At 40.0% G+C, this 13691-nt stretch overlaps 1 long non-coding RNA gene across 8 annotated transcripts in view; it reads right to left on the bottom strand.

The window, feature by feature from the left end:
- Positions 1–13691, bottom strand: part of LOC116451506 — a 111626-nt gene that overhangs the window by 63594 nt on the left and 34341 nt on the right. For 4 of the 8 annotated variants that reach the window (XR_004243212.1, XR_004243209.1, XR_004243216.1 and 1 more), the window contains one exon: positions 5489–8890. The exons of 2 other annotated variants lie outside the window; for them this stretch is intronic. This is a non-coding gene — a long non-coding RNA (uncharacterized LOC116451506). Of the gene's footprint in view, positions 1–5488; positions 8891–13691 lie in introns of those variants that run through there. 2 more of the 8 variants (XR_004243210.1, XR_004243211.1) reach the window with 2 other exon arrangements.

Raw genomic sequence — 13691 nt, forward strand, 5'->3', positions numbered from 1 at the left:
AAGGAATGACAGAGAAAGAAATTCTACAGGTAATACAATATTTTTGAGTTGGTTTAAAAGATTCAGAATTTAATTTGGGTGCCTTTTGTTGCCCTTGTAATTTGTGATGGCAATCCTCTGTCAGTGCTTGCATACAGCCCTCGAGAATTCGTGCCAGACACATAAAACCCAAACTAACAAATACTGATTTCCTCAGAGCTCAGCACATTCCTTTGCTTGCACACAAAATCCTGTCACACCTTGTGCAAACCGTGCTGCCCTTCTGAACAACAGAGAGGCCAAAGCTACCATCAGGAAAAACCACTCAGAGTGGGCAGGGAGCTTCTGCCAATCGCTGAGGTTGGAAATAGACAACATTATACCCTGTTGAAAACACAAATAATTTCCTGGTTTGGATTTTTTTTGAGGCAAAGATTTATGTTACTTGAATTTTATACTTCAGGTGTTTTTCCTATGTTCTACATAGGAATCAGCAATTTCTTTAAAGAGAATTAATTACAATTTGTTTTCCCAAATTTAACAAGTGAGGATACAGACAGAAATGTAACATTCTGAATTCATGTACCATGGATGGACCACGCTTACACAAGGTTCATGTTTGGTAATTTTTAAATAGGACTCTGTTTAAATTGTGGGCTGGTAAAAAACCTCCAACTTCATCAGGCTCCTTCCTTGTGAGGACAAATGGGCTCCTAAAGGCCCTTGCCTTGGTTGCTGATGGACAGCCTTAATTAAAAATATGGCCGAAGTATCTCGCAACCAGTTAACAAATGCATACTTACAGAAAATGAAGTAAGGAAAAAGATCAAGGGAAGTTTAAGAAAAGATTGCTCATGCATGGACTGTGGGTACTGTCAGTAGGTAAAGACAGTAATGTGTAAAAGACCCAAAGTATGTTACAAGTCTTCTCAAGAAAATAACATTTATTGCCTTTCAAAGATGACATATTCTAGTAATTCTGTGTTTATTTGTTTAAGTAGGCTTGAACATCAGATTTTCAATACTAACAAGAGAAAAGAATGAATAAGAATTATTGAAGTGCATACTAAAGATCTTCTATATATTACGGACATGTAATAGGATTTTTTTCCTCTATCATAAGATATTGCAGGGGTGGACAGATAAATTACTGTCTGTATTTATAGAATAATAATGAAAAACTACTCTTAAAGGGAAATCCTTCCAGATCTGTAAAACACTAGTGACAGTAGCAATCAAACTAAGAAAAAGCAGCCAGTCCTTGACTGATAATCTCATTCATTTTTATGACAAATGAAGTACATTACAGGAAAAACAAATGTAAAAAGTTTGTTTAAAAATACTCTACATATTCATACAGTACTGTGTAACAATAAAAAAATTAAATCTAACTAGATAATCATTTGCTTTGCTTATAATGCAGTGAGTAGCTATAAAGCATTATCATTGACTAGTATTAAAAAGATATAAATTCAGTTTATTTGAGAGCAGCAAATAGACTCAAGAGATCATAATCTCAAATACTGTTTTTAATTCATGATTATGCTTAAAAGTTACAACAAATATATGGGCTCTGAAGTCCCTAAATTATGTAAAACTAGTTTTCCACAGATGTAATAGTTAAGCATTTGCAACATAGATCAAAATGATTACATTAAAAACTCAAAACACTGATAAAATTCCCTCATTTTAAAGGGTATTAATTTCTTTTTATAAAACATTTCTTAATTCAGTTTTATAATAAAATTACTTGTGAGCCTTTCTAATGACAGACATGGTACTGGCCCATGACCTGTGAGTACTGCACCAAAATAAGGTGATATTAAATCTATGGACTAGCTATTATTTATGATTTAATGAATTGTAACATCTTTTGCTACTTTCTGAGGAAATGAGCAAATCATAATGTCTTTTTCTTCCTAAGAAGCTCTCCTTGGCAGCTATCAATGGAGTGTGACTGTAATTGATACCCTAAGCTGATTTTACATTCTGTTACAAATCCGGGTTCACAAGGTTAATTATGGCCCAGCCACAGCTCATGGGAAACACGAGGCTGCTGTGCCTGCCTGGCTAATGAAGATGTACAGCGTGATCCCAGCAGCTCCCTGACACAGGAGAAGCAGCTCCAGCACCCACACGTGGCACTGACACCACCCTTGGCACCCACCCTGTCCCTTTGAGCGGCAGTGTCGGAGTCACAGCGCCGGTCCCGCTCGCTCAGGGAACAGACTGCTCTTTCTGGTGCCTTTTGCTTCACATTTTTTATTCTATTAAATCCAGGGATCAGTAATTGTGTGTCAATCCAAAACAAGTTACTGATAAATATCCAACAAAATTACCATTGAGGAAGGATCAACACTTGGTTCCATTTTCAGTCCTCTCTTCGGTAACACTGAATCAAAATGTGCAGCAAAGGAGGCTCGTTAATGATACACAAGCACAAGAGATGTGAATTTTAAAGACACCTGAAAATTACTGTAACAAGCCGCTAATAAGGCAAGGGAAGATAAAACAAGCACTACATCATAAATGAACAGTTCAATGATTTCATCCAGAAGATCAGCAAAAGTAAGACCTTCTTCCACACCTCACACACAGCACACAGTTGTAGTGCAGAAGAAGGGGGGTTACAATTTAACAAAAATCTAAAATGACAGAGCAGGGGAACCACTGGACCAAGTTTCCCACTCAGCACTACAGCAACTGCAGAACCTCACTCTCACACCCACTTTCACTACCCCAGAAAAGAGCAAGCAGGGAAATGCTGCAGAGGCACCGAGAGCTTTGTTGGGTGCTGTCTCCGTGCCAGCTGCACTGGGGCAGCACAGCAATGTCACAGAGAGCCTCAGCCACCCAGGGCGTGCACTGCAGAGCAGCCAGAGCCTGTTCAAAATCAGCTTCACTTACATTACAGAGCACAGTGGAGCAGTAAAATCCTCTTTGGAGTACTGACTGCAGTGCACTCCTTAGGCAAGCTGCAATCACTGAGGGATCAGGACGTGAAACCAGGCAGTGAAAGGAGCAGCAGCAGCCTCAGCTGCTCTCCCAGCTACCTCAGCAAGGCTGCACCATCGGCAGGAACACCACTCCCTTCTGCACAAGTCCTACCTTCCTTTGCTCTCCAGATGGACAATATGTCATTTAGAGGTTATTTTCAGATAGAAAAATGAGGCAGAAATCTCATTAGTTATACTCCATATTCATAGATTCACAAATATTAATACAAGATTTTAAAGGGGAAATGCAAAACTAACTTCTACATGATTCAGTCATGTTAAAGAACAGTTAAAGTCTCTAAAGAGACCTAAAATATCCAGAAGGAATCTCGTGGATGCCGAATACAGTTTCTTACCAATACAGGCAACCATGTCCCTTAATCCTTTTATAAACCACTGAAATTTCATTTCAAAATCTGGTAATAATTTTCTCTCCATAATTCCCCCTCTGGGAGGCTTTTCTGGATGAGCCTGGATGTTTTGAATTTCTAACCAAAGGTTTTTGATAGCCATATCCATTTGCTCCTGTGCCAGCAACATCCTTAATTTAAAAAGCTCTTTTACCTCCCCAGCATTTTTAGCCCTGTCCCCTCCCTCCCCCACACACTTACGGCGATCGATCCTGTCCCATCCCGGCCCTCATTCCCAGGGCTCCCCAGGCAGCCAGGAAAGGTTCCATTAGATGTCTACAGCCCTGCTGCACATTCCTTCTGCTTTGAAGGACTCTCTCTAGGAGCTGTAAGCAAGGTCAAGCAGAGGGGGGTGAACGTTCACACAGCTGTTACTTCACATTTGCAATGGGACAGGCCAAAGGAGGTGACATTTTTTCAGGTAACATAAACTCCATAAATGGGTTTAAAAAAGGAAAGCAACAAATAAATTGAAAAAAATAAAGTTTACAACTTGCCGTTGTGGCATTCACTGGCTAATCGATCCATAGAAAGCTTATTCGTCTTTAGTAAAACTACATGAAATCATCAAAAAAAGACTATTAAAGAAAATCCATACTCAGCATTAGTATGTGGCAAATATTAAAATGCTCAATAGTGTACGATACTTTAAGGTTGAAAAATGAAGAAAAGTGCTTGCTGTCCAGGGAAAACCTGCAAAGTCCAGAGTTCTGGCCCTTAAAGAAATGTCTCTGACCCAGCATCAAGTATCTGTGTCTGTCCTCCTAAAATAATGGAAGAAAAGTGAAGGCAAAACTTCGGCCTGCCATCGCAGAGAAGAAATCTCTGAATATATAAAAATCTACCACAAAGTAAGCAAAACTATCTACTTAACAGTGGCAAATCTAGGACCAGATTGACCAAACTACTTAATATGAACTAAAGAGTGGGCATTATGTGCTTATTTCCCTTTTCCATGCTTCATTGCTGAGTCTTACAACGTATTAAAAAGGACTATTTGTACTTAAGGACATTAAAGTAATCAAAAAATAAGGTTCGTGTCCTGAAATGTCCCTGCCATTTCTGCTAGTTTAGTTTTATGTTAAGTGAAAGCAAGATTTCCTATTGCCATCATAATCCCCACGGTGGATGAAAGGTAGGAAAATGTCTACAGAGCTGTCCTATTTGGAAGATTTTCCTTCCCTTCCAGGTGCTGTTCTCAAAGCTGGGCGATCTGCAATGCTTTAGCTGGATAAGGAGCAACGCAAACGCTGCCTGTATGTGCACACCCCCTCTCTGCGCAGGTAAAGAACCCCGGAGATTCCAGGAGGGAGATTCCAGGAGGGAGATTCCTCGGGCTCCTGCCCCGTTCTCCGCACCGGCTCCACCCCGCGTCCATCCCGGGGCTCCATCCCAGTCCCACCCCGGCTCCACCCCGCGTCCATCCCGGGGCTCCATCCCAGTCCCACCCCGGCTCCATCCCGGCTCCTTCCCGGGGCTCCATCCCAGTCCCACCCCGGCTCCACCCCGCAGTCCCGGGGCTCCATCCCAGTCCCACCCCGGCTCCACCCCGCAGTCCCGGGGCTCCATCCCAGTCCCACCCCGGCTCCATCCCGCGTCCATCCCGGGGCTCCATCCCAGTCCCACCCCGGCTCCATCCCGCGTCCATCCCGGGGCTCCATCCCAGTCCCACCCCGGCTCCACCCCGCAGTCCCGGGGCTCCATCCCAGTCCCACCCCGGCTCCATCCCGCAGTCCCGGGGCTCCATCCCAGTCCCACCCCGGCTCCATCCCGCGTCCATCCCGGGGCTCCATCCCAGTCCCACCCCGGCTCCATCCCGCAGTCCCGGGGCTCCATCCCAGTCCCACCCCGGCTCCATCCCGCGTCCATCCCGGGGCTCCATCCCAGTCCCACCCCGGCTCCATCCCGCGTCCATCCCGGGGCTCCATCCCAGTCCCATCCCGGCTCCACCCCGCAGTCCCGGGGGAGCACCAAGCCCAGCGCAGTGCAGGGCCCGGCTGCTGCACCAGGAGCACGAGGAGGAACGGTTTAAAATGTTTTTTGCCACTCTGTACTCAATACGGGTAATCAATTGAGATAAACTACGGAAAAAATTCCATCAGCTGCTATGTAATAACTCCAGTTTAATAATCATTGAACACAGTTGTAGCCAAAGTACTGCAGCCTTAAATCAAAGATCACTTCATATCACGAGGTCTTAAGGGACAATTTTGTCTAAGAGTATATGTGGCATGCTTAGATATTAGCATAAAACTACAGTCACTACAGTTATTTTCAATACAAAAGGTTCTCTACAAATCAAAATTAAATCCCCTTCACTTTATTCAGAGTAAATGGCTGCATAAGGATGCAAATAAATTAACTGAAAGCTTGAAAGTCAAGTTCTCAATTACTATTTAACAGCAACTTTACTATATTTGAATATAATTTACTGTATACTTAGCTGTTTTAAAATGGAATCCAATACTGTATAATAAAACCCCAAATAGCACAACACATGATTTATGATGATGCAAATGTACAAATACTTGGGTCTGAATAGTGCTGTTTCTGGATATATTGCTAACTACTGTACTAGCCTAACATCTAATAAATCATTCATGAAAAGCCAAAGTACACAATTTGCTCTGCTACTGCTCAAAATCTGCCTGACTCTGAAGGCATGCTGACACGGAGACTTCAGAGCAGCTCTTATTCCCAGTTACTAAAAGTTGAGAACTCTCACTTAAGTGAAGGTCTTTCTATAGACACAGGGAAAGAGGTAAAACTGAAAAAGTTCTAAATAGCAGCCTTTACAATTACGGAATCGTAAAAAAACAGGAGTTTGTCAGTTTAAACATGATCAAAACCAAAATTATTTTGCTGACCATCCATTAGTTAGCAATGTTGTGAAGTAGCACCACACCTCTATGTGTAAAAATATAAGCCATCTGCAGTATCAGAGAAATACAGATCTATAACATCATCTGTGTAACAATGATGAAGTGCTCTATGCAGAGTGTTCTATTTGCAGCAGTGATTCATGGTGCTGGGCAAAAAAACGCTGACACTCGGAGAAGATATTTTCCCGTAAAAGGTTGAAGTCCTTAAGCAGCAAAAAACACCAACGTCCATCATCTTTAAACTCTATTGATTTCTGGTGAAGATTTAAAAGGCTGTTTACTTATTTCCCATCATTTCTGTCGGAGCTGTAACAATTCTCTTCCCACTGAATAAACCTCTCATGATCCTCCTGGTGATTAAGGTCAGACAAAATGTCAAACTCCTAATGCTAAGTGCTTTCACATTAAAAATTAATACCAAATCACCAAGTAAAATCCAAACAAGAAGTCAGACATGTAAACAGAACACAACAAGGGCAATACTGACCATTACAAAAAAGAGCTGTAATGCATACATGAAAAAACACTTGGCAACAGGTAAGAGCGCATTCTTTCACTTTTGCATCTTTAACCCCCTTCCTTACCTTGAGTTATTGTACTGTGTTTGAAACAATCCTTTTAAAAATCCTTTTTCCATTAAAGCTCACAGTCGTCTCCTCTATTTACCCCCAAATGCCATTTACTATATAACTGAAGTATTGCAAGGATTGTTTTTATTTCATTCTGAACTTCATCCAGGAAGCAAGGATTATTTTTACAGCTGCTGCTGAATACAAAGCCAGGATACAGGTAACAAAAAGACATCCTAAGGACCCTCTAAATCAAACTCAAACTTATTGCTAATTATCTATGCAGTATTTTAAACCATTGAATATATAAATACATCAACAGAGGAATGCAGAACAGAGGCTGCCCAGGGCTTTTTTTCTAACTGCTGCTTCAGGCAACCAGACCATATTACTTCATACATAAACTTATCAAGTACAATCCTAAAACTAACTATTTCCTTCAGCCTTTTAAAAATATCCCTCATACCCTGAGGGAAAGCATGAAACCATCAAGTGTAGAACCAAACTGTAGGGTTTGGAAGCCTGCAAGTAACTACAGAACAAACCACGAAGGTAGATCTCAAATAAAATACCAAGACAGCCAAGTGTAAACACTGGTTTGGTGTAACTAAAGGAATTTATTCCAGCAGGTTACCTTTAAAGTTTTGGTCCACCTTGCCAATTGACATAGAAAAGATTGCTCTAGTTTAGAAAGCATGAATATAAATAGATTCACAGGTGCTAGGGTGAGGAAAGGATCTCTTTACCCTGCCTGTGTTCTGAATGACAAAACTGAAGCCATTTGTGCTTTTCTAATGTTGTACCTAAGGAATTTTCAGTCTTGTCACCTCAAGTATGCTGGATTTGGGTGGGATAGAGTTAATTTCATTCACAATAGCCAGTATGGGCTGTTTTGGATTAGCCCTGGAAGCAATGTTGATAAGCCAGGGAAGTTTTCCTTATCTCTGAGCAGTGCTTACACAGAGTCAGGGCCTTTTCTGCTCCTCATCCCACCTCACCAGTGAGCTGGGGGGGGACACAGCCAGGACAGCAGACCCCAGCTGAACAAAGGGCTGTTCCAGACCACAGGATGCCACACTCAGTAGTAAACTGGGGGGAGGTTGGCAGGAGGCCACTGCTTGGGGACTGGCACACACTATACCCATGGAATAACTGGGGTGAGCCGTTGTTCGCATTCAATCATTTGTCTTTCTTGGGGTTTATTTCTCTGTGTTATTTTACTTTTCATTACAAATTGTTATTATGTTACAATTATTATTACGTTATTTCAATTATTAAACTGTTCTTATCTCAACCCACAAGTTTTCTCACTGTTCCCCTTCCATTTCTCTCCCCAGTCCCAGGAGCAAGGGAGATGCTGTGTGGGGCTGGAATTAAACCACCACAGAGAGCTGCTCCACCAGGCACTTGCCCAGCATTCCCAGTTTGTAGTGCAAACAGCTCCACTTATTCACACTTATTCACACTTTTACTACGCCACTAGGACTGTTTTCTGTACACCTGCCCAGAAATTGATGAAGACAGTAAGAGTCTTGCAGGTGGATTTGCACAAGCAATATGGATGTGCTCGACTTTTAGCCAAGTTAGCTCCCATCTCAGCAAGAACAACCAGTTCAAGGCCAGCTTCTGTCAGAGCTGTGCTTCGTCTGTGCTTCGTGTACGGAAAGGTCAAAGTCACTGTGCTGACAGGTGCCAGGAGGTATGGCAGGAACCAGGACAGTGATTCTGTGATAGGCTTTAATATCAAGCTAGGAATATTAACAAAATGCAATCAGTTTCTACCACAGATCATAAAAAAACCACAAAATGCAGTAAACCCAAAGTTGTTACTCTTCTAATTAATAACTCTCTGGTTGGCTTTAAAATCAAAATTACTACAAGGGAATTAGGAGCTGTTTGTTATATGCAAACTTCTCTTTTTTTGAGTTTTACCTTGCTCCCACAAGACTTTGATGGGAGTCTTGAGAAGGGTCCATGAAGCAGAAGTTGTTTGGTTTGTCGAGCAGACAGGAGACCATGGACAAACTGTTAGCCAGGCCCACAGCCCAGCAGTGCTGTAACAGAGAGAACAGAGAATGCAGAGAACCCTTCTGCATTCGTTCCATGAAGTATTGAATGAGAAATTTACTGTTCCCATAAAATACTCCTTGGGAAGCACAATGAGCAACACAACTCTTCCTAAGTGTGTGTTGAAACTCTGTAGCTGAAACTATCAGAAAAAAAATATTAAATAACCATCATTAATTTTGCTATACATTGTAGTGGAATTCGATACGTGGCTATCTAACCATGCACCGTGTGCTTGGATGCCAATAGAGATTACAGAGATTTAGCAGGAATCACACCACGGGAATGTGTCAGTCAGGGAAGTGAAGCACACCAGCTCAGAACAGTGCCCATGGTACTGAACAGCACACAGCCTCAGCTAAGCACATTAACACATCTCTGCAGTACTACAATTTCAAAACTTGGTCTAAAAATTGTGCTTACCCTTGCTTTAAGATTAAACATTATAAATGTTTGATATAATTTTAACACAAATTATTTTCATGCTTTATCTTAAGCATTTTAAATATTTCAAGATCACTTCCTATGTTCATGTGTTCATATAAAATACTGTTTAATATTTCTTAAATATTCAAATTCAGATACAAACATGTAAATGCTTTAGAACAAACTTTGCATTTCTGATTCAACTAAAATTTTTTCTGTGCCCTATACTTGTTTTCTTCTATATTATAAATCACTAACAATCTTGAATCATAAAGGTTTGCAAAATGTCAAAGAATCCTTATTTCCCGCCTGTAAGGCAAAACTATATACAAAGGTTTTCGGGTTTTTTGTTTCTTTCAGAATGAGTAAAACTGCCTAATGAAATAATGATTTGTAGAGGAAAACGTTACAGTTTACCAAACAAAAGAAACTATTGCTAAGAATCTTTAAAACAACACATCTTAGTTGGAACTGCCAGACAATCTTGCTACACTCTTTTCCATGATGTCCTTGCCACAATTAGTCAGGATAGTGGTTATGATCCCTACCTCAGGATCACTGGATTTTATCTGTAAATTGATGAGTGTTAAATATTGACGTTTATGATGCCCTCCCTGCACCCCAGACAGGAACACCTGTCTGCACAGAGCTGCTCTCATGCTCTCGGTGTTTTCAGCAGAATCTGACATCTGGATTTGATTTGGTGGCCACGTGGCCTCTCTGCTGCACTGCTGAGTCACAGCAGGAGGGACACCCACAGGTACAAGGAACAAAATTTAGTGCAGCTTAATCAGCACATATTTGCTGTTGATATGACAAAGAAATCAAACCAAACAAAACTTTTAAAAAACATTAAATTTTTTTTTTTTTTTTAATTTTTAAAAAATGTAATGATCAGTTTTGTCCAAAGCCAGAAGAGGAAATTCTATCAATCTGGGCAGAAGAGCAAGATTTAGCTCTTGACCTCTAAAATTAGCCCAGAATCCCTGTAGTTCCTGGGGTGTGAGAAATTCTCCTGTCACCATGAACAAGATCACAGAATCACAGAATATGCTGAATTGGAAGGTACCCTCAAGGACCATTGAGTCCAGCTCCCAGCCCTGCACAGACACCCCAAAATCTCCCCATGGGCCTGAGAGCATTGTCCAAATGCTTCTTGAATTCTGCCAGGCTGGTGCTGTGACCACTGCCCTGAGGAGCCTGTTCAGTGCCCGAGCTTTCCTCTGGGGAAAGAACCTTTTCCTAATAGCCAGTCTAAACCTTCCCATGACACAACTTCAGGTCATAATGTGTCACATAACAAGAGCTCCCAAAATCCTGAAGTGAGAATCCTAGTTCAGCCTCAAGGTAGTTGTGAGACTCTCACTGACTTTAATGAGATTTAACTGATAAAAGTTTGATATGTAAATAGTGCCCAGGGACTTGCTAGACTTTGCTATTTAGGTTTGTTTTCATCAACCTACAATACTCCAAAGACTACTATATGTTCTTGCTATCTTGCTCCCCAAACCCTCATGAGACTCACAGAGAGTCACTGCAGTGAGGAATGCAGTACACCTGCACAGACCCAGTGCTTTGACGGCCTGACAGACGGGAGGTAACGAAAAGCAAAGCGCCCGCATCTCACAGAGAACTGCCGAGAACATGTTAATCGAGATACCAAAGGTTCTGCTTAATACTGTTTCTGCTCCAGAGATGTGCCCAATGTGCCGGTGTCCAGCAGGCTCCTGTCACTCCCAGATGTGCCAGGTCAGCCTCACGGCACAATTCATGCACAGAAAGCTGCACCTCCCCCTGGCGCAGCACACACCTACATTCAGCAACTGTACACAGGCAAAACTGAAAGATGTTCCTTGTTTCCTCCCTGCATTTTCAGCTACCTGTAGTTCCCTACACTAAGGAAAACTAAAGTAACAAATTGTCAAAATGAAAACTTCATGTATGAGAAGAAACAATAAACCAGATTAATTTCTGGGTTTATAAGCCCAAGATTAATCATGAATGAATATAATTAAGAACACCCAAATTACTCTTCACTAATGTCTTGCTTTCCACACTTAGCTTCAAACAACAGCCCTCTCATGTACATTTTATATTAAAATCTTGTAAAGCTTCTACAGATGTTTTGAAAATTCTTTTTTTTTTAAGAAAAGAGAAAATTGGTTACCTTAAATTAACTGGAAGCCTTTAAGACAAACTCTTCTTAGTCTGAACATGCAGATTTTCACCTACTAATGCAATTAAGTATGTGCTTAACCTTTGAAAGAGTGAAATGCAACTGTATTTGTGGCTTGTATTATCCATGGACAATCTAACAGTCTGAAATCCCACGAAGTTATGTTACTCAGTGATTTATGTTTAGTTTGACTCCATCTCTGAGGAAAAGAAAGGATTTTTCCTTCATTTGACAAACATTCCAGAGTCTCAAACCATATGAACTTCTCTGAAATTGTATTTTTGAGAAAAAGTTATTCTTCCTCACATATAAAAATCTTCCTATGTAAAAAATTTCTTCATAATTTAAATATTTTTAGAATGTATTTTTGAGAGAAGAGTGCATTATGAACATTACGAAACTGTTAAAACTGTTTAAGTTATATATTCTAATTAGTTTGGCAGAGCTAATACAAATTATGTTTACAGACTAACAATAATAAAATTGAAGTACTAGTTAAATATGTAAAATAATTAAAGGAATCATTTTTAGCCTGGCATAATTAGCTAATCCACTTTACAAGCACTTATTAAAATGAATTTACATGTTATATTCCATAGGTAGTTACACAATAGTGTTTATACAGGAAAAATATAATGAACCAAACTCTTTGTATCCAGCTCTCCACAATTAAAACGAAGACTCCCCAAGTAATATCAATCTAGGAGAGACTAATTAAGTTTGGTTTGATAACCATTCATTTCTTCTATTGCCTCTGAGCAAATTGTTTATTAGAGAAAGTTATTTTACACAAATCAAATCAAACTGGGTAAACCATTATATTTGAGAGAAACCTTAGCCATCAGTCAATTAATCCATCATTTTCTCCAGACACTTTTGTTTAACGAGCAGATCATATTATCAACAATTTAGATATCTTATGATTCAATTATGACAGAAAATTTATTGACAGCTTCTCTAATACTTTTGTTATGAATAAATATTAAATGTTCTCCACTTTTGATGAGGAAACCAAATGCAATCATGTGTTAAATGTAATCGTCAAAACCTGAGTGATACTTCCAAATGAAATGTTTTAAGAAATATTTTAAACCAAAATAATTTATATTATTAAAAAGAAAAATCAAACATACCTCACAATTTATGAGAAATTAGCAAATTACCTGGTTTCCACTGACTAAATGAAAACATATATATATAAACATTACCAGACATGCATTAAGAGATTTAACACAAATAAAAATGAGTGGCTTCATGCAGTACTTTAGAATACGTAAGACATTATTATGTAAAAATGGTATCAACACATCAGAAACTCAGAGACACTTTCTGCAACTACATGAAAGATCTACCTAAAAGTTAATAGAAATACATTCTTCAAACCTAACAAATGAACATATTTGCTCTAATCATGTCTGTTAAAAACCCAGTTGGTGCAAAGTTTGTAATTACAGCTGTCTTAAGAAAAGAACATTGCCTAACAATGATTACTCCAGAATTCTCAAACCTCCTGACAGACATCTCTCTTTGAAGAAATCAGACCCTGACATTCAGCACTGAACAAACCAATTCCTGATGAAAGGACAATGGGGAAGCTCTATCCAAACCAATGCCCATTATGGAGATAATGGAATCACACAAATTTCTATCAATACATTACACCATCATTATTACTTCAAAGGATTTTTCCTTGAGCCAAGGAAGTTGCTTTTCTAACGAGGGAAGCTGTAGGAGGGTTTCCAGCTGCAGCAGGACTCACTGATGAGCCGTGAGCCCTCGAGAGAGGCGCTCACAGGAAACTCAGACAAAAGCTCTTCGAGTTTTCCAGGTCTGACACATTCTACTCACCAGAAGCAGGATTTTATATCTAGATTGCATATCAGCAACATGTTTTGACCATTTCTCAACCTGGAATGCTCTTATTGTATATATTCTAGTTAAAAATGTATTAATACATGTGTATTGTCAAGCATCTATAAAATACAACAAAACAATAATTTCCCCTATCCTTACCTCCTATTTGGACTGGTGCATAATGATGTGTTGTGGTTTACAGACATTGCCTCTACTTTCAGAACTGAAATGAAACTGTGAATTCATGCCAAATGGAAGCCAAAGAAAGGTCAAATGTACTTTATTAAAAAACATGTATTTCCAAAACCCCTGGCAAAAGTGAATGCGCATCA

Source organism: Corvus moneduloides, chromosome 15 (assembly GCF_009650955.1).
Source record: "Corvus moneduloides isolate bCorMon1 chromosome 15, bCorMon1.pri, whole genome shotgun sequence".
Lineage (NCBI taxonomy): Eukaryota > Metazoa > Chordata > Aves > Passeriformes > Corvidae > Corvus > Corvus moneduloides.